The sequence below is a fragment of the Pleurodeles waltl genome, chromosome 3_1 (assembly GCF_031143425.1).
Source record: "Pleurodeles waltl isolate 20211129_DDA chromosome 3_1, aPleWal1.hap1.20221129, whole genome shotgun sequence".
NCBI lineage: Eukaryota > Metazoa > Chordata > Amphibia > Caudata > Salamandridae > Pleurodeles > Pleurodeles waltl.
In genome coordinates this window covers 1201864582-1201886898 of record NC_090440.1, presented here as the reverse complement: position 1 = coordinate 1201886898, position 22317 = coordinate 1201864582, and the positions used below count along the sequence as shown (strand labels likewise).

The window sequence follows — 22317 nt, the reverse complement described above, 5'->3', positions numbered from 1 at the left end:
TGATAAACACAAACAAAAACAAGCTTCCTGTTACCAATGGACATCAGCAAACATTGAAAACAATTCATTCATGTAAACATATATAAAAGTGTAGTTTCATAGGAGCTTCTCGGACAGCGTTCACATGAATGAGGTCCCTAGATGCAGAAACAGGCACAGCTTTCAAGAAACAATCATCACTACAGCTACTGACATGAAAGCGAATGAATGATCCGTTTATGCTATGGGTTGCCCCTGGTGCCTGACCTGGTGATCGCATCTCTGGTTACATTTAGAAAGCTCACCTGTCCTAACAGTAGCCACATAGCTGGAACATGTGTGAACACTGAAGGAAGACAGCATGGCAATGGAATCTGCACTAATATTTCACCCAACGAGTATCTACTGCAGACCATATCCGAATAATATTACAACAGTTTTAGGTCGAGGTTTCTATTTATTTGATATAGTTTTATTGAGTTTACTTAAGTTACAACAAAAGTTACAACGATCTAGTAAGGGCCAATGATTAGAGGTTGCCCACGCATAGTGCAATGCAATTGTACTCATAAAGCATGAGATTTGAAAACCAGAAGCCGTTTTAAGAGTGAGAAAAACTGGTGTAGCAAGTACAGAGAAAGCGTGGAGGGGTGAGTAAGGAGTTATCTGCGGGGCAAACTGTGGAGCAGAATTAGCTATGACTCTATGAAGGGTGGAAGACCAGCAGAAGGTGCGTAGTTCCTGGTATGGTCCCCATATATCTCTAACCCTCTGCTTAGATGCATATGTTTATATCTGTTCATTACAGAATGTTACACTTTTAACCAGTCTCGCCGTTTGGGAAAGGAACCTGTCACCCATGCCCAGGCCACTCGGCAAGCAGCAGTAATAAGGCCACTAATAGTCCTTTGGGGCGGGGTATATCGAGAACATAACCCAGGAGCATAGGAAGCAGGGCACAAGGCAATGGTGCATTTAATATTTCACAAATGCTATCGACCACTTCCACCCATATTGTCAGAATCGGGGGACAGTCCCATGCCAGATTTCTAAAATTGGCTGGGTATGTGAAGCACCAAGCACATTCAGGGGACCAGAAGTGGTCCATCTGATGCAAACGGAGTGGAGTATAGTATACTCGTTTAATGAAGTTAAAGTGCATGAGTCTAAGTCTGGGGTCGATTGAAACAGGTTTTCTCTGTTTGCAACAATGTCCCCAGAGGATAGATCTTGTCAGAAAGGGGATTCAAAATCTTCTACCCAGCTTGACTGTGGAGCATCTGCAGAGAAGACTTTCAAGCATTTTATGTAAATAGGAGATGCACAGGCGGTACTGGTGAAAGTGTACATCTGTGTGAGTGACATGAATTCGTGTTTTTTTTGCAGTGTCAGTTCATTGTGCTGCAGCAGCGATGTGGACTCTAATGCAGGAAATGATATGAAAGGTATTAGTCTCAATAATTGGAACTGCTGCTCTGAGTTAAAAAAACAAATCCTCACTGAACAAGCGGCCAACTGTGGTGATACCCAACTGAACCAGTGTGGCATATTGCGTCTTGTCCCGCATAGGAGGCAGTGATGGGTTATCAAAAAAAGGTAGGGCTGCAGAGAAGAATGATGAAAGTCCAATACTATTTGCAAGAGTCCACATGGCCCAATGCGTGCAGTGGGCTGATTTGATATATCTATCAGGATGAGGTTGTCTTGCAACTGGTGTAATCTCGGGTGTGGAATGTAATCAAATGTGTACTTGTCCACAGGGTAGGCTGTTTCTTAAGTCAATTTGTCCTGTATGAAAAAAAAACTACTTGTCCCTTTGGTTCCATGTAGTGCGGTGACAAATTATAGTAGCAATCTCATTATACAGGAGCTCTGATAATAGCCTCTCTGATTACTCCAGGGATTCTTCTATAGTAGGGCTTGAATACTTGCAATTTCAATCCCTCCTATAGCAATTTCCTTATTTTGCCACCATTGCACAGATCTACATAGTGGGGCTGTAAGCAATAGTTCCAGGGCTGGAATGCCTTGGAGTCATCCAACCTACTAATGTGCATGTTTTAAGGATTTTCACCCGCTCTTCCCTAATATTTTCCAGTAATAAGAAAGGTTAGAAATGTACTCCTGACAATGGCAGAAGTAGAAGTTCTTCCAGGGTTGGGAAATAAGTGGTTGGAGTGAAAGTGAACTTCTAAACGTTCAATAGATTTTCACACGAGCAAATCTATATGCATATTTGCTTGTGCTAGGATACAGTTCCCAAATATCTTCGAGGAGTACGATTTCCTGGTCTACTTTTGTAAGTTCTTATGAATTCATGAAAGTCACTAATTCAAAGACATATACCATGGGTGCACTTTTATGACATTCTATAAGAATTGGGTCCCTAATGAGGTCTGGTGAAATTTTGTTTTTATTAAACTTCTGTTTCTCTCTATCTATCAGCTGGCTTTACTGTGAGTGATCACATTCTGCTCTTCCACAAGGAGAATATTGGCACACAAAGTAGTTTTGTTCAGTGCCAGGAACTATCAGTGGCGGCCGGCAGCTTTGGGAGGGGGGCGGGCGGGGCACACACACACACACACAAACACACACACACACACAGACTCATTCTTTCACACACAGGCACGCACGCACGCACGCTAATCCATTAACAACACTCATTCCATTCAAACATGCACGCACGCACCAAACATTCATTTTACAAGATCACACACATTCATTCTTTCACACACACACGCACGCACGCACGCACTCACATCCATTAACAACACTCATAACACTCAGACATGCACGCGCATACCAAACATTCAATGTAAAACATAACACACATACATACACACACACACACACACACTTACCTTTAGCCTCCAGGTCCCAGGAGGGTTGGGACTGCTGCCTTCCCTCATTGGCTGACCTTATATATATATATACCAAAATATGCAGTAATAGCAAAAGGAAGTAATGCAAGCAATGTAAAGTTACAGTAGATTGCAATAGGAGCACATAGGTATAGGGGCAACACAAACCATATACTCCAAAAGTGGAATGCGAACCACGAATGGACCCCAAACCTATGTGAGCTTGTAGAGGGTTGCTGGGGCTGTTAGAAAACAGTGAGGGTTAGAAAAATAGCCCACCCCAAGACCCTGAAAAGTAGGTGTAAAGTGCACCTATATTCCCCAAAGAGCACAGAAGTCGTGATAGGGGAATTCTGCAAGGAAGACCAACACCAGCAATGCAACCAAAGTGGATTTCCGGACGAGAGTACCTGTGGAACAAGGGGACCAAGTCCAAGCGTCGCGACAAAGTCGAAATTGGGCAGATGCCCAGGAAATGCCAGCTGAGGGTGCAAAGAAGCTGCCACCGGATGGTAGGAGCTGTGGATTCTGCAAGAACGAAGAGGACTAGGAACTTCCCCTTTGGAGGATGGATGTCCCACGTCGTGAAGAAGCTTGCAGAGGTGTTCCCACGCAGAAAGACCGCACACAAGCCTTGCTAGCTGCAAGGGTCGCGGTTAGGGGTTTTGGATGCTGCTGTGGCCCAGGAGGGACCAGGATGTCGCCACTTGGATGAGAAGACAGAGGGGACGCCCAGCAAGTCAGGGAGCCCTCACAGAAGCAGGCAGCACCCGCAGAAGTACCGTAACAGGCACTTGGAAGAGGAGTGAACCGGAGCTCACCCGAAGACACAAAAGGGAGTCCCACGATGCCGGAGGACAACTCAGGAGGATGTGCACTGCAGGTTAGAGTGTCGGGGACCAGGCTTGGCTGTGCACAAAGGAAATCCTGGAAGAGTGCACAGGAGCCGGAGCAGCCGCAAATCACGCCGTACCCAGCAATGCAGTCTAGCGTGGGGAGGCAAGGACTTACCTCCACCAAACTTGGAATGAAGAGTCACTGGACTGTGGGAGTCACTTGGACAGAGTTGCTGAGTTCCAGGGACCACGCTCGTCGTGCTGAGAGGGGACCCAGAGGACCGGTGATGCAGTTCTTTTGTTGCCTGCGGTTGCAGGGGGAGGATTCCGTCATCCCACAGGAGATTTATTCAGAGCTCCTGGTGCAGAAAGGAGGCAGGCTACCCCCAGAGCATGCACCACCAGGAAACAGTTGAGAAGGCGGCAGGATCAGCGATACAAGGTTGCAGTAGTCGTCTTTGCTACTTTGTTGCGGTTTTGCAGGCGTCCTGAGCAGTCAGCGATCGATCCTTTGGCAGAAGGTGAAGAGAGAGATGCAGAGGAACTCTGATGAGCACTTGCAATCGTTATCTAAAGAATTCTCCAAAGCAGAGACCCTAAATAGCCAGAAAAGGAGGTTAGGCTACCTAGGAAGGAGAATAGGCTAGCAACACAGGTAAGAGCCTATCAGAAGGAGTCTCTGAAGTCCCCTGCTGGCACTGGCCACTCAGAGCAGTCCAGTGTGCCAACAGCACCTCTGTTTCCAAGATGGCAGAGGTCTGGAGCACACTGGAGGAGCTCTAGGCACCTCCCCTGGGAAGTGCAGGTCAGGGGAGTGGTCACTCCCCTTTCCTTTGTCCAGTTTCGCACCAGAGCAGGGCTGGGGGATCCCTGAACCGGTGTAGACTGGCTTATGCAGAGATGGGCACCATCTGTGCACATCAAAGCATTTCCAGAGGCTGGGGGAGGCTACTCCTCCCCAGCCCTGACACCTTTTTCCAAAGGGTGTAACACCCTCTCTCTGAGGAAGTCCTTTGTTCTGCCCTACTGGGCCAAGCCTGGCTGGACCCCAGGAGGGCAGAAACCTGTCTGAGGGGTTGGCAGCAGCAGCAGCTGCAGTGAAACCCCGGGAAAGGTAGTTTGGCAGTACCCGGGTCTGTGCTAGAGACTCGGGGGATCATGGAATTGTCTCCTCAATGCCAGAATGGCATTGGGGTGACAATTCCATGATCTTAGACATGTTACATGGCCATTTTCGGAGTTACCATTGTGACGCTATACATAGGTCCTATGTATAGTGCACGCGTGAAATGGTGTCCCCGCACTCACAAAGTCTGGGGAATTTGCCCTAAACGATGTGGGGGCACCTTGGCTAGTGCCAGGGTGCCCACACACTAAGTAACTTAGCACCCAACCTTCACCAGGTGAAGGTTAGACATATAGGTGACTTATAAGTTACTTAAGTGCAGTGGTAAATGGCTGTGAAATAACATGGACGTTATTTCACTCAGGCTGCAGTGGCAGGTCTGTGTAAGAATTGTCAGAGCTCCCTATGGGTGGCAAAAGAAATGCTGCAGCCCATAGGGATCTCCTGGAACCCCAATACCCTGGGTACCTCAGTACCATATACTAGGGAATTATAAGTGTGTTCCAGTATGCCAATGTAAATTGGTGAAATTGGTCACTAGCCTGTTAGTGACAATTTAGAAAGCAGAGAGAGCATAACCACTGAGGTTCTGATTAGCAGATCCTCAGTGAGACAGTTAGTCATCACACAGGGAACACATACAGGGCACACTTATGAGCACTGGGGCCCTGGCTGGCAGGGTCCCAGTGACACATACACTAAAACAACATATATACAGTGAAATATGGGGGTAACATGCCAGGCAAGATGGTACTTTCCTACAGTCAGCTGGTCGCATGTGTAGATAAGGTGGTCGGGGTTTGTGTCTGCAGGAGCGCTGAGAGTGTGCAGGTCAGTAGGCTGGGGTTCAAAGTTCTTGTAAATGGTGGAGATCTTCTTATGGAAGAAGTCGCCAGGGTTTGGCAGAGTTCCTGGAAAGAGGGTAATGGTGTTTTCGGTGGTGGAGGGGTTGGATAGGGAATCTCAATCATGAACAGTACGAGGGAACGGTTCAAAAGAGTCCATGGTGAGTATTCAATATTATAAATCCAAGTAAAACTATAAGGGGAGTGTAGGTGTTAAACATGACAGCCTTAGGGTGGTCAACTCCCAACTTTTTGCCTACCTCCTTCCATTTTTCTGAACCTATTTTTGCTGGTTTTAGTACTCTGCACACTTTTTAACTTCTGACCAGTGCTAACATACATGTGCTCTCTCCCCTAAACATGGTAACATTGACTCCCACCCAATTGGCATTTTAATTTACCTGCCAGTCCCTAGGAATGTGCACTACGTGTGCCCAGGGCCTGTAAAGTAAATGCTACAAGTGGACCTTCAGCACTGATTGTGCCACCCACATAAGTAGCCATTTCACTATGTCTCAGGTCTGCTGTGGCAAGGCTTGTGTGTGCAGTTTTACTGCCACTTTGACTTGGCATTTAAAAGTACTTGCCGAGCCTTAAACCCCACTTTTTCTACATATGTGACCCCAAAAGGTAGGCCCTAGGTAACCCATAGGGCAGGGTGCTATGTAAGTAAAAGGCAGGATATGCACCTATGTGTTTTACATGTTCTGGTAGTGAAAAACTCATACATTCATTTTTCACTACTGTGAGGCCTGCTCCTCTCATAGACTAGCATTGGAACTGCCCTCATATACTTTTACTTTTAAGTGGTAGATTCTGATCTATAAGGCGTAACCCTAGCATGTTTGGTATTGCCAGAATGGTAACAGAAAATCCTACTTACTGGTGAAGTTGGATTTAATATTACTATTTTAGAAATGCCACTTTTAGAAAGTGGGCTTTTCTCTGCACTTACTGACATCTGTGCCTCACAGCCCTGTCTCCAATCCACATCTAGTCTGTGCTGGTTGACTGCTATCCTTGTGTATTCCACTCAGACAAACAAACACAGGACACTCAGTCACATCTGCATACTGAATGTGTCTCCCTGGGCAGGAAGGGTGGAGGGGCTCTCTGTTACACTTCAAAGGTCAGTAGCCTGCCCTCACACAAAGGACTGATACCTCCCCCCCGCCCACAGGGATCCTGGCAGACAGAACAGGGCTGAAAGGGTAACTTGTGCACTTCAAAACCACTCTCTGATGTTTCCCCCACTTGTAGGAGGTTGGCCTGGCTTATAGGGGGTACCTTGTGGTACTTACACCCTGTACCAGGTCCAGTTATCCCTTATTAGTAGAATAGAGGTGTTTCTAGCAGCTTAGAAGGTAGCTATGGCAAAGTAGCTTAGGCTGAACTAGGAGACATGCAAAGCTCCCACTATACCACTTATATCATATAGCACAATATCATAAGAAAACACAATACTCAGAGTTACTAAAAATAAAGGTACTTTATTTTTATGACAATTTGCCAAAAGTATCTCAGAGAATACCCTCACCTAGGAGGTAAGTAATATACACAAGATGTATGTACACAAACCCAACACAGGTAAGTAACAGTAAGAAAAGTAGTGCAAACAATGTAGAATCACAATAGGATGCAATAGGTGAACATAGGTCTAGGGGCAACACAAACCATATACTCCAAAAGTGGAATGCAAATCACGAATGGACCCCAGACCTATGGGAGCTTGTAGAGGGTCACTGGGACTGTAAGAAAACAGTCAGGGTGTCTAAGATACCCCATCCCAGGACCTGGAAAAGTAGGAGTAAAGTTACCCTACTACCCCAGAAAGACACAATAGTCGTGATAGGGGGATTCTGCAAGAACCACAAGCACCAATAAAACACTGAAGACGGATTCCTAGATGTGAGGACCTGCAAGGCAAGGGGACCAAGTCCAAGAGTCGCGATAGTGTCCAGGGGGGGCAGCAGCCCAGGAAACCCCGGATGAAGGTGCAAAAGGGCTGCCTCTGGGTGGAAGAAGCCAAAGATTCTGCAGCAACGAAAAGGGCTAGGAACTTCTCCTTTGGATGGAAGATGTCCCACTGAGTGCTGGATGTTGCAGAAGTGTTTCCACACAGAAATACTGCAAACAAGCCTCGCTAGCTGCAAGGGTCGCGGTAGAGGTTTTTGGGTGCTGCTGGGGATCAGAAAGGACCAGGATGTCGCCCCTTGGAGGAGGAGACAGAGGGGGCGCTCAGCAACTCAGAGAGCCCCCGCAGAAGCAGGCAGCACCCGCAAAACTACCGGAGCAGGTACTTAGAAGATTTGTGAAACCAGAGTCACAAAAAGAGGGTCCCACAACATCAGAGTCCAACTCAGAGGGTTGAGCACTGCAGGACGGAGTGCTGGGGACAGGCTAGGCTGTGCACAAAGGAATCCTTGGAGAAATGCACAGAAGCCGGAGCAGCTACAAATCACACAGTGCACAGGTTTGCTGTCTGGTGTGGGGAGGCAAGGACTTACCTCTACCAATCTTGGACTGAAGGATCACTGGACTGTGGGGGTCACTTGGATCTAGCTCCTGTGTTCCAGGGACCACGCTCGTCAGGATGAGAGGGGACCCAGAGGACCGGTGATGCAGTCTTTTGGTGAAGGGGGAAGATTCCGTCGACCCACAGGAGATTTCTTCTTGGCTTCCAGTGCAGGGTGAAGGCAGACAGCCCTCAGAGCATGCACCACCAGGAAACAGTCGAGAAAGCCGGCAGGATGAGGCGCTACAATGTTGCTGGTAGTCGTCTTGCTACTTTGTTGCGGTTTTGCAGGCATCCTGGAGCAGTCAGCAGTCGATCCTTGGCAGAAGTCGAAGAGGGAAGTGCAGAGGAACTCTGGTGAGCTCTTGCATTCGTTATCTGAGGAATAGCCCAGAGGAGAGACCCTAAATAGCCAGAAAAGGAGGTTTGGCTACCAAGAAGGGAGGTTTGGCTACCAAGAGAAGTAAGCACCTCTCAGGAGGGGTCTCTGACGTCACCTACTGGCACTGGCCACTCAGAGCAGCCCATTGTGCCCCAACACCTCTGAATCCAAAATGGCAGAGGTCTAGGACACGCTGGAGGAGCTCTGGTCCCCTCCCCTGGGAGGTACTGGTCAGGGGAGTGGTCACTCCCCTTTCCTTTGTCCAGTTTCGTGCCAGAGCAGGGCTGGGGAAACCCTGAACTGGTGTAGACTGGCTTATGCAGAGATGGGCACCATCTGTGCCCATCAAAGCATTTCCAGAGGCTGGTGGAGGCTAACCCTTCCCAGCCCTTCACACCTATTTCCAAAGGGAGAGGGTGTAACACCCTCTCTCAGAGGTAATCCTTTGTTCTTCCTTCCTGGGCCGGGGCTGCCCAGACCCCAGGAGGGCAGAATCCTGTCTGAGGGGGTGGGAGCAGCAGCAGCTGCAGTGGAAACCCCGGAAAGGCAGTTTGGCAGTACCCGGGTTCTGTGCTAGAGACCCGGGGGATCATGGAATTGTCACCCCAATACCAGAATGGTATTGGGGTGACAATTCCATGATCTTAGACATATTACATCGCCATGTTCGGAGTTACCATTGTGACGCTGCACATAGGTAGTGACCTATGTGCAGTGCACGAGTGTAATGGTGTCCCTGCACTCACAAAGTTTGTAGAATTTGCCCTGAACGATGTGGGGGCACCTTGGCTAGTGCCAGGGTGCCCACACACTAAGTAACTTGGCACCTAACCTTCACCAAGTGAGGGTTAGACATATAGGTGACTTATAAATTATTTATGTGCAGTGAAAATGGCTGTGAAATGACGTGGACGTTATTTCACTCAGGCTGCAGTGGCAGGCCTGTGTAAGAATTGCTTGAGCTCCTTATGGGGGGCAAAAGAAATGCTGCAGCCCATATGGATCTCTTGGAACCCTAATACCCTGGGTACCTAGGTACCATATACTAGGGACTTATAAGGGGGGTCCAGTATGCCAATTGAAATTGGTCAATGAAGTCACTGGCCTACAGTGACAAATATAAAAGCAGAGAGCGCATAAGCACTGAGGTTCTGATTAGCAGAGCCTCAGTGACACAGTTAGGCACTACACAGACATACACATTAGGCCACAAACTATGAGCACTTGGGTCCTGGCTAGCATGATCCCAGTGAGACAGGCAAAACACACTAACACACACACAAACATGCCAAACTTGGGGGTAACCATGCTAGAAAGAGGCTACTTTCCTACAGTCACTTTGAGGGAGTCTCCTCAGCCATACTCAGTAACATTAAAAAGGAAGCGGTGGCACTGGCTATATGCCAGCGCCCCTGAGAGATTCCACACTTGGACCAGGAGAAACAGCTACCGAAAATTATTTCTGACACCTATACAGTATAGGACGGGATAGTTTGGGAGCCAAACCAAAGAAGATGGAACTACAGAGTACCACCCCTAAGGAAGGTACTAAACAAGTACAGGAGGGTTCTAAGAAGTGGTAAGATAAACAAAAACAATTTAGAGATAGACGAAATCCAAGAGCTGATGCTCCACACCCAGAGAACTCTGACAGGAGATATACTCTCAGAAATAGAGAAAATATAAAAGCTCCTGACAGATATAATGATTCACGTCCCTCTCGTTCCTTTCAAGATGCACCGGACAGACGTAGCGAGAGAGGGGCCGTCCTGATCGACGTCCTGAATACGTGAAACAGAAGAAAGACTTACTACAGTCTTCATACAAAAATAAGATAAGTCCCCACAACAAAAGCCACAGTTTAAAAAGAAAAAGGTGGCAGCACTGTCAATTAAAAATGGCAGTACACTTGAGGAAATTGGTGAAGAACAAGACGTGGGCAGTGACACTGTCAGCGCAGCAGAGGTCACGATATGTCTGAAAGATCATCTTGATGCGATAGCAATTAGCGATTTCATTGCTTCTTGAAACTGTGGACATGCTCATTCTCCCACCCAATAGGGTTTATGGTTTAACTATCCAACTTTACGGAGATGTTGAGCACACCATTGGTGTGATTTTTTGGAATGAACTTAGTTGTGATATCCTGTTGGCCGAGAGGGACTGGCCACCTGAGCACGTCTGTAAGCTCTCACATGGGGAAGGTGTAAATTTGCCTTTTTTCTCAGATCTTGCTCCAGAAGTGGTGAAGCAAGCCTACGCTGCCAACTGGGCTTTAGCGCAGGCACCTGCGTTGTACCACAGTCATGCAGTTTGGGGCAAGGATTCTCCTTGCCATGTAATACCTATCAGGTCTACACCCCAACCCCAGGCACAATATCCGATTAAACAGGAGGCAAAAGCTCCGGTGAGGGAGATCCTCACTCAGCTCAAGTACCAGGGAGTAATTAAGCCCTGTGTCTCTGCAATGAATAACCTGTTGCAAAGCCAGACCATTCCTACAGAAGAGTCTTAGATTACAGCCACTTAAACTGTCATACATGTACATACGCTATACAAAATTCACATAGCACAGCACAAATTAATAACAGTGCGTAAAAAATACAAAACAACCTTGGATATTTCCAATGTTTTTTTTCTGCCAGAACGTAGCCCATGAAAGTCGGGACCAGAGTGCATTCTCATGTGGCTCACAAAAATGCTTTTGCCGTTTGCCCCAAGGCTACAAGAAAAGCCCAGGGCTGTTCTCAGCCCGTGTAACATCAATATTACATGATGTTCATCATGAGCCGTGGTCTTACATGGATGATATCTATCTCACAGATGACAACCTCAACATTCATCTTGCCAGGGTCGATTGGATTTTTTTAGGAATTGCAGGCCTTTAATTTTAGGAAAATGAACATAGCCTCTCACAGTGTATTTTTGCTGGGATATGAGCTATCAAACGAGGGCAAGAGCCTGGCCCCACATTTTCTAGAAAAATGTGCTCAACTTCACCCACCTAACACTGAAGAAACTGCAGTCTTTACTTGGTTTCTTCAACTTTGGCAGAACTTACATTCCTGACTATTCACAACGTATCAAGCCACTTTCTGACTTAATACGCCCAGAGTTTTCTAGTAGACACTTGACAGTTGAACACACACGCATCCTTAGGTAATTGCAACAGGACATGCAAGCACTTACACACCTGTGACAACAAAACTAATTTGGTCATCAGAATAATTGCTGATGCCATTGAGTTCACTCACGTCACCTTTATTGAAGGCAATACTGTGCCCTTAGCATATAAATCACATTTATACTCCAATGCAGAACAATGTTTTGCACCTACAGAACAAATTCTAACTGCAGTTCAGATGGCTGTCATTAAAGAGAGGACACTTGCCCAAGGGAAACGCATTATTGTCATCACCCTGGTGCCAGCCTTAGAGGCAGTCACCAAATCAAGCGTTCCAAATACATCTGCGCTGGATTCAGTGGGCAACCTCCCTGACTGCCACCGATGTTGATTACATCTTTATGCAAAACCTCAGACACAAGAATTTCTCCACCATGAACCGGAGTACCCCACTCCTCTAGATATTTTGCCACTTGACAGAGACAATGCTGTCATTTATACTGATGTTTCAGCACAATCAGCTGTAGGTACTAAACATCAATACGCTGCCGCCTGCGCAGCTGGGAGCGGAGTGATGAAGGATGGAGTATTCTACCCTCACAATACCTACACGCAGACCTTAGGGAACTGCACAGCTCAGCTGCCTGGACTCAAAGCCCTTATTTTAGCACTAGAACACACAGAGCCAGGACTACTGACTGTGTGACTCATACTACTGCATCCCGTCCTACAATGATTATCTTAATTATTGGTGATTGAACTTGTTTAGAGACTCCAAGGGGAACACCATAAAACAAAGAACTCTGTGGGGGAGGGTGGCTGATCTCAAGGATAAGCTACCCTGTGTCCATGTAGTTACATACATTGGGCCACCAACGTATAGGAATACACGTTATTGGCAATACTTTGGCTGATGAAGCAACCAAATCTGCAGTAGCTATGGCTTCTGTGGCTGCAGTGACTCGTTTTCAGTCAAGATAGGATAATGAAATATTGACTGCTGTGAAAGCTTTGGCTGAAGACAAGTCTCTCCCAAAAGCATACCCTACAAAATACTCTTACCACATCAGTGCACAGAATGTTGCCTACGCAACACTTCCTGGGGTTGGAGATTGAGTGATCCCCAACCAAGACCATAGATTAGATCTAATAAAAGCAGCCCATGAGGGTGTTACGTCTGCTCATGCTGGTATTTCGGCCACAGTAATACTGTTACAGAAACGCTTTTGGTGGCCAGGTCTATGCAAACAGACAAAACAAAACATCCTTTGTTGTGACATTTGCCAGCAAATCAAGGGCTCCAACATCAAATGTCTACCGCAGACATCCCTCGTAGTGTCCAACAGGCCACTACAATGTGTGTACCTGGACCACTGCCGTCCTCTTCAACCTGATGGTGCATACAAATACATCTTAGTCGCTGTAGATTCTTGATAGAAGATTCCGGTTTGTGTGGCCTCAGCGGTCGGCTGACGCTCAAACTGTTATAAAAGACTTGCTGATCTTTTTTGGTACATATGCGGTTGCAGCATTCCACTCGGACCAGGTCCCTGTCTTTGCCTCAAAGGCATTTAGGGACATCATGGGGACGATGGGTGTTGAACTCCATTCCTCCTCACCATACCATCCCGAGGGAAATTCAGTCATGGAGAAGAGAAATCATGGACTAAAGCAGTCCTTAACAGCTAGAGTATTAGGTTCAGGCCGCAGTTGGCTTCATCACCTATATGGGGTCCAGAGAGCACTGAATAATCTGCCAAGACAGTCCTCGGGTGGGATGCACTCCATATGAGGTTCTCTTTGGGATACCTATGTATGTCCCAGATCTTGATGGCCAATGTCTGGTGGCAATAGATAAACCTTTGGACATAAATGAACGTCTCACTGTCTTACAGAAGCTTCAGCAATTCTGTGATGATGAATCATCCACCAGTGCTGCCACCTTAGGAATAAGGTATTCACCAACAACTTCCACTGGTTGGATTCTTAAAGTCAGGGATCTGGTTTGTGAGAAGATCGCTCTGAAGAAGGAATCCGGTCCATCATACGGAGCAGTCCTGGGAGTCCAAGGTACCAGAACTGTCATCTTACCATCACTGCCTGGTTCCAAAGCAAACAGATTAATTTCCACTGACAATGTCAAACTTCACCATGTGGCCGATCCTGCACAGTAGACCCAGAGGTCCCTTGGGTAGTTCCCGGTCCCCTCTAACTACCCAACAGGATATACCTCTTCAAAGCAGAAATAACATTACTTCTGACTAAGCAAGCATGTCCAACGATGCTACAAATACCTACTCGACCGTTGGGAGGACAGAAAATGAGCTCTTGCTGATTCCAGTTACCACTTCAACGACAGCACCTGTCCAAGATTTGGCTGTTTTTTAACACCAACACAACACAGACTGACTAAATGGTCTACTATGAGCCTTCACACTAAGTGGATCCAACCACAAGTAATGCACTTGCTCCTGCGTTTGGAGAGACTGCTTCTGGTTATTTCATTGACATTGATGTCTTTTCTTCAGACTCATCCACTCCTGCGATTAAAAATGTTTCAAAGACACGTAAGCTGTACCTATGGCTTAAAAATAACTATTTTATTCACCCATAGAACTATTTTTGGGTTCTACTTGACATTTTTTGCATTGTTTCTATGGATTGGTTTTGTGACTGTTTTCTTTTTCCTTATAAATGGTCATTACCTTCCTGAATGCTCATCTTGTGAGCCTGTGGATGAAGTCTTAACTCCATATCATTCCTCACATAAGGTCCGAAGACACTTGTCCCTTGTGAACATTTCAGCTGTACCAATTCCTGACGGAATGAACACTCTGTCCAACAGGATGTATTCTCTAACAAATATAGTACTGTCTGCAACAGATATCATTCAGACAGACAAGTCCCTTTTATGTCATGGGCAATGCCAGCTGCGTTCCATCATGCAGTTTGGTTGGACATTACAGACTTTGAAAAATGGCCTAGTTCCATGGAAGTACATTAATGGTAGTGAATTGTTCGCTGCTTTCAATTTATCCAAGGAACAGACAATGGCTAAAAGGGAAGCGAGTTTTACCATGCTTCACATAGAGAAGTTAGAAAAATTGCCTTTCACAGTTGAAAAGAGTCCTTCAACAGTTTGGCTCCTACATGGCATTATTAATCTGCCCATTTCCACTTTTCGTTTTTCGAAATGCCTGAAACATCTTGCCCTGGGCATGTACGAGCGGCTAGGTGACAGCTATATTAAAGAAGAGTGGGAGCTGCCCTTTGAATACAAATGCATGAACGGTGAAACAGAGGCCTTTCTTAGCGGAAGCAAATGTGAAATTACTGCTAGCCATTCAATGATCTGCAAGCAGGTGTCCCTTCACGGCCTTTGCAATGAGAGGGTCGCAAACTTGGCCTGTTTTCTGAACGGCACTCCTGTCCCTTTGATTCGATCAGAATTTCATGTACTTTCAAATGGCAGTTATGTGGTGCTGAGCAACCAAAGTTGTTTGTGGTATGCAACCAGGAATTGCCTACACAATTTCAGTCTCTAAGGTTGTTACGTGTTGTCGACAAGTTTTATTCCCCCCCCTCACGAGAGATAAATGTATCAGAAATGTGACCTCACATTGATACTGCTAATGTAAATTGACAAGCTGGGCAGACTAAAGGCGCTACTGTTCCAAAAACAAGTTGGGTTGACATCAGCTAGAGAGACGTCTGCTCTCCAGATTGCAAGATAATCAGCCGAGATACAATCCCTATTAAACACCAACTTCCCTAAGCACTTTGGAGAGCTGTTGTCCAGAATTTTCAATGCCTCGAGCTCTACAGGGATTGTCCATTTCTTTAAAGCTGTTGGGTCTGGATTTGTGTCCATCTTCCAGATTGCCTTCGGAGTCATTCCAACGGCCATCCACTCTTTTTCAGTGTGTTTGGCGCCTTCCCTTTAAGTTTGGCATTGATAGGCAGAATACTGCTGCTATTTCTTCTGATTTTCAGTGGTTGTGCCTTTCCAGCTACAAGAAGCAATGGAGCCACTGCCCCAAGCTCAACTGTGCCGTGAACGCATGGTTCAGGTCTTTCATGCTCTGTTGCTGGAGGAATTGGAGCGTGATTGGTCATTCCGACCACTCCTATGGTGCAACCAGTCTTTCGCTGCGTATGCTGCCTCTTCGAACTCTTGCCTAGAGTGGGTCTTGCTGTTACGCCAGTGCCTCCTGTAAACCAAGCACTGCTGATGTCCCCGATGAGGGTTCATTCACGGTCGTGCCCCTTAAGACTAAGGCTGATTGGCGAGGGAGCTGCCCTTGGCAAACGATCTGGCTCTTTTTGGTGCTGTGGAGCGTGCCACTCCTGCAAGTGGACCTGCACAAGAGACTACTGCGCACTACTACTCCGTGGATCCGTCTGCCTATCCTGTGATCAATCTAAATTCTAACTATGTGACCTCTTTCCTGAGGTCCTTTCCATTCAATGGCTTTGAAGATGCTCTTCAAGATCATGACTATTGTTAGAAAGATTTGCTAATTGGCTTGTAATACCAAATTCAGATTTGCATTTATTGACCTTACTTTGGCCTGCTGTGCTTGTCATGGTCGACATTTTATCTCTTTGTATGTTTTTTTTAGCTATTTGTGTTTAACATGTTTTTAAATATGATTTTTACCTAGTTTTTATGCTTTTAGCTTTTCGTCCAAAGCACTTTTAATAATTTGGGGTGATTCGCCTTCTTCGGTGGTGTCAATACTATGGTGTCACACTTGTTACGGCAATGGGGAGGGTGTAGTGAATCCTAGTTTGTTTTAATGGGAAACAGGAGTTAGCTTAGCCTTTGGCTTGCAGACTTGTGCCCCCGTCAACTAGTGACTTTTACCCTCTTACCTTGCTCTGTTTTAGTGCATTTATTTAATTATCTCTTTTAGGATGCTGCCTTGTTTTTAGTTAGGCCTATGTTTTAGTTTCACGTTATCAGTGCCACGGCGCTAAGGCGTCAATATCAAGCGACAAAGATAAACAAAGAAACAAACTGTAGGGGTTCACATTAGGTACTTTCCCTCTTCACGCCTTAGAGGGAATTGTTTATATAAATTGCCATCCCAAGCAGGTTTTGTTATCTATTTGTTGGGAACAGACCTACGTCAGGGGTCCGAGCAGATTTGTATAAATGTACCTCACTTAGACAGATAGTCAGAGGGATTCAACCAGATGCCATGGTTGCTATCAATGCTGCACGTTGCCTTGACACTGACCCAATCATCGTGCCCCTACTAAGCCTGAGCTAGAGACCTCAGTCCAAGGTAATGAGGGTTGGGGGGGGGCTCTTCTCATGGACATGGCATGGGCAGATTACGTTTAACACACCTAGCTCTCTCCTAGGTTAGAGATTAGGTTCACATTATTAGGGTATTACGACATATTTCATATCTCATGTCATTGCAAGATGGTGGGGGTCTTTGTATTAATGACTCGTCTTTACCATTCTGTTTCTTGCACTGTTCATTATCCTAATCATTGTAGCCCATTCAACTTATCATAGATTGCAGTTTTGATAAATACAACCTATGGAAACCTTACTGCATCTTCTTCATTGCACCATCATCGTTGGCATGTTACCCCCAATTTTATCTGTATGTCAGTATGTTTTTGCCTGTCTCACTGGGATCCTGCTGGTCAGGACCCCAGTGTTCATTGTTTATGGCCTAATGTGTGTGTCTCTGTAGTGCTTAACTGTGTCACTGAGGCTCTGCCAATCAGAACCTCAGTGCTTATGCTCTCTCTGCTTTTAAATATGTCACCATAGGCTAGTGACTTCATTTACCAATTTCAGTTGGCACACTGGACCCCCTTATAAGTCCCTAGTTATGGTACCTAGGTACCCATTGGGGTTCCAGGAGATCCATATGGGCTGCAGCATTTCTTTTACCACCCATTGGGAGCTCAGACAAACCCTTGCACAGGCCTGTCATTGCTGCCTGCGTGAAATAACGCACGTTATTTCACAGCCATTTTCACTGCATTTAAGTAACTAATAAGTTACCTGTATGTCTAACCTTCACTTGCTGAAGGTTAGGTGCAAAGTTATTAAGTAGGAGGGCACCCTTGCACCAGTAAAGGTGCCCCCACATAGTGCAGGACCATTTTCCCAGACTTTTGTGAGTGCGGGGACACCATTACACGCGTACACTACATATAGGTCAATACCTATATGTAGCTTCACAATGGTAACTCCTAATATGGCCATGTAACATGTCTAAGATCATGGAATTGTCCCCCCCATTCCAAATCTGGTATTGGGGAGCCAATTCCATGCATCCTGGGAGCTCCACCATGGACCCCCAGTACTGCCAAACCAGCTCTCTGAGGCTTGCACTGCAGCTACAGCTGCTGCCACTTCCAGACAGGGTTCTGCCCTCCTGGGGTCTGGGCAGCCCAGTCACAGGAAGGCAGAACAAAGCATTTCCTTTGAGAGCAGGGTGTTACACCCTCTCGCTTTGGAAATAGGTTTTACAGGCTGGGGAGGGGTAGCCTCCCCCAGCGTCTGGAAATGCTTTGAAGGGCACAGATGGTGCCCTCCTTGCAGAAGCCAACCTACACCGGTTCAGGGACCCCTTGTCCCCCTGATCTGGCGTAAAACTGGACAAAGGAAAGGAGAGTGACCACTCCCATTGTCCATCACCACCCTAGGGGTGGTGCCCAGAGCTTCTCCAGTGTGTCCCAGACTTTAGCCATCTTGCTTAGCAGGGTGGAGGGGGCACTCTGGAGGGCTCTGAGTGGCCAGTGCCAGCAGGTGACGTCAGAGACCCCTTGTAGGAGGCTGGACTGGCTTGTAGTGAGTACCAAGGGGTACTTACACCTTGCACCAGGCCCAGGTATCCCTTATTAGTGTAGAGGGGTGTCTAGCAGCTTAGGCTGATAGAAAAGGTAGCTTAGCAGAGCAGCTTAGGCTGAACTAGGAGACGAGTGAAGCTCCTACAGTACCACTAGTGTCATATGCACAATATCATAAGAAAACACAATACACAGATATACTAAAAATAAAGGTACTTTATTTTGATGACAATATGCCAAAGTATCTCAGTGAGTACCCTCAGTATGAGGATAGCAAATATACACAAGATATATGTACACAATACCAAAATATGCAGTAATAGCAATAGAAAACAGTGCAAACAATGTATAGTCACAATAGAATGCAATGGGGGCACATAGGGATAGGGGCAACACAAACCATATACTCTAGAAGTGGAATGCAAACTACGAATGGACCCCAAACCTATGTGACCTTGTAGAGGGTCGCTGGGACTGTAAGAAAACAGTTAGGGTTAGAAAAATAGCCCACCCCAAGACCCTGAAAAGTGGGTGCAAAGTGCACCTAAGTTCCCCAAAGAGCACAGAAGTCGTGATAGGGGAATTCTGCAAGGAAGACCAACACCAGCAATGCAACAATGATGGATTTCCTGATGAGAGTACCTGTGGAACAAGGGGACCAAGTCCAAGAGTCACGATCAAGTCGGGAGTGGGCAGATGCCCAGGAAATGCCAGCTGTGGGTGCAAAGAAGCTGCCACCGGATGGTAGAAGCTGTGGATTCTGCAAGAACGACAAGGGCTAGAAACTTCCCCTTTAGAGGATGGATGTCCCACGTCGTGAAGAGTCGTGCAGAGGTATTTCCGTGCAGAAAGAATGCAAACAAGCCTTGTTAGCTGCAAGGGTTGCGGCTAGGGTTTTTGGATTCTGCTGTGGCCCAGGAGGGACCAGGATGTCGCCAATTGTGTGAGGGGACAGAGTGGGTGCCCAGCAAGACAAGGAGCCCTCTCAGAAGCAAGCAGCACCCGCAGAAGTGCCGGAACAGGCACTACGAAGAGGAGTGAACCGGAGCTCACCCGAAGTCACAAAAGAGGGTCCCACGACGCCGGAGGACAACTCAGGAGGTCCTGTACTGCAGGTTAGAGTGCCGGGGACCCAGGCTTGGCTGTGCACAAAGGAAATCCTGCAAGAGTGAACAGGAGCCGGAGTAGCTGCAAAACACGCGGTTCCCAGCAATGCAGTCTAGCGTAGGGAGGCAAGGACTTATCTCCACCAAACTTGGACTAAAGAGACACTGGACTGTGGGAGTCACTTGGACAGAGTTGCTGAGTTCAAGGGACCTCGCTCGTAGTGCTGAGAGGAGACCCAGAGGACCAGTGATGCAGTTCTTTGGTGCCTGCGGTTGCAGGGGGAAGATTCCGTCGACCCACGGGAGATTTCTTCGGAGCTTCTAGTGCAGAGAGGAGGCAGACTACCCCCACAGCATGCACCACCAGGAAAACAGTTGAGAAGGCGGCAGGATCAGCGTTACAAGGTCGCAGTAGTCGTCTTTGCTACTTTGTTGCAGTTTTGCAGGCTTCCAGCGTGGTCAGCAGTCGATTCCTTGGCAGAAGGTGAAGAGAGAGATGCAGAGGAACTCTGATGAGCTCTTGCATTCGTTATCTAAGGAATTCCCCAAAGCAGAGACCCTAAATAGCCAGAAAAGGAGGTTTGGCTACCTAGGAGAGAGGATAGGCTAGCAACACCTGAAGGAGCCTATCAGAAGGAGTCTCTGACGTCACCTGCTGGCACTGGCCACTCAGAGCAGTCCAGTGTGCCAGCAGCACCTCTGTTTCCAAGATGGCAGAGGTCTGGAGCACACTGGAGGAGCTCTGGGCACCTCCCAGGGGAGGTGCAGGTCAGGGGAGTGGTCACTCCCCTTTCCTTTGTCCAGTTTCGCACCAGAGCAGGGCTGAGGGATCCCTGAACCGGTGCAGACTGGCTTATGCAGAGATGGGCACCATCTGTGCCCATCAAAGCATTTCCAGAGGCTGGGGGAGGCTACTCCTCCCCAGCCCTGACACCTTTTTCCAAAGGGAGAGGGTGTAACACCCTCTCTCTGAGGAAGTCCTTTGTTCTGCCTTCCTGGGCCAGGCCTGGCTGGACCCCAGGAGGGCAGAAACCTGTCTGAGGGGTTGGCAGCAGCAGCAGCTGCAGTGAAACCCCGGGAAAGGTAGTTTGGCAGTACCCGGGTCTGAGCTAGAGACTCAGGGGATCATGGAATTGTCTCCCCAATGCCAGAATGGCATTGGGGTGACAATTCCATGATCCTAGACATGTTACATGGCCATGTTCGGAGTTACCATTGTGACGCTATACATATGTCGTGATATATGTATAGTGCACACGTGTAATGGTGTCCCCGCACTCACAAAGTCCGGGGAATTTGCCCTGAACAATGTGGGAGCACCTTGGCTAGTGCCAGGGTGCCCACACACTAAGTAACTTAGCACCCAACCTTTACCAGGTAAAGGTTAGACATATAGGTGACTTATAAGTTACTTAAGTGCAGTGGTAAATGGCTGTGAAATAACGTGGACGTTATTTCACTCAGGCTGCACTGGCAGGCCTGTTTAAGAATTGTCAGATCTCCCTATGGGTGGCACAAGAAATGCTGCAGCCCATAGGCATCTCCTGGAACCCCAATACCCTGGGTACCTCAGTACCATATACTAGGGAATTATAAGGGTGTTCCAGTATGCCAATGTAAATTGGTGAAATTGGTCACTAGCCTGTTAGTGACAATTTGGAAAGAAATGAGAGAGCATAACCACTGAGGTTCTGGATAGCAGAGCCTCAGTGAGACAGTTAGTCATAACACAGGTAACACATACAGGGCACACTTATGAGCACTGGGGCCCTGGCTGGCAGGGTCCCAGTGACACATACAACTAAAACAACATATATACAGTGAAATATGGGGGTAACATGCCAGGCAAGATGGTACTTTCCTACACCCCTCCTGTGGGTTCTCTTCAGATTCTGCTTGCAAGTTTCCTTCAGGAATCCTCTGCAACAACTTCATCATCCTCTGACCTCGGATCAACCGCAGCCTGCTCCAGGAACCGCTGTAACAGCAACAAAGTATCAACAAGAGACACTTTTCCTCTGAAACTTCAGCTCCAGCCAGCAACTGCAACAGTTCCCATGGGGTGCACATTCAGAGGACTCCCTGTCTTCATCGTGAACCAGAACGACCAAACAAATCTCTTGTGGGGTGACGGATTCCCTCCCCTGCTCCAGCAGGCACTTTCTAAGACGACGACCAGTACCCTTGGGCTCCTCTCTCAGCGACGAGCGTGCTCCTAAGGACACAGAGGTTGGACCCCTTCGACATAGACTGTCCTGAGGTCTTGCTGGCACAATGTGGAGGAGGTAAGACCTTGTCTTCCCTGAGAGCGATGGTACTCCTTTGTACTGCATCTTCTTCACCTCCTGAGCCCTCTGTGCACTATTTGCAAAATTCCTTTGTGCACAGCCTGGCCCAGGTCCCCATCACTCCATCCTGTGACGCTCAACTCGCTGAGTTGTTCTCCAGCGGCGTAAGACCTTCTTTTGTTGTGCTGCACCAACCACATTTTGCACCTCCTTTGTCTCCATGTCCTGGGACTCCGTGGGTGCTGTCTGGCATCCTGAGGGCTCTCTAAAGTGATGGGAGCCCCCTCTTCCTCCTCACACAGAGTTGAGGCCCCGGTCCCTCCTGGGTCCAGCCAGCGCTATTTTGATGCAAAATGCACTTTTGTCGTAGCCAAGGCTTGTTGGCACCGTCCAACACGAAATCATGTCTGCATCCATCTTCATGTCAGGG

General features: G+C 47.4%; 1 protein-coding gene across 2 annotated transcripts in view; it reads right to left on the bottom strand.

The window, feature by feature from the left end:
* The window catches only part of KIRREL3 (kirre like nephrin family adhesion molecule 3), a 3739713-nt gene that overhangs the window by 3147 nt on the left and 3714249 nt on the right, over positions 1-22317 (bottom strand). The gene's annotated exons all lie outside the window — the stretch shown is intronic.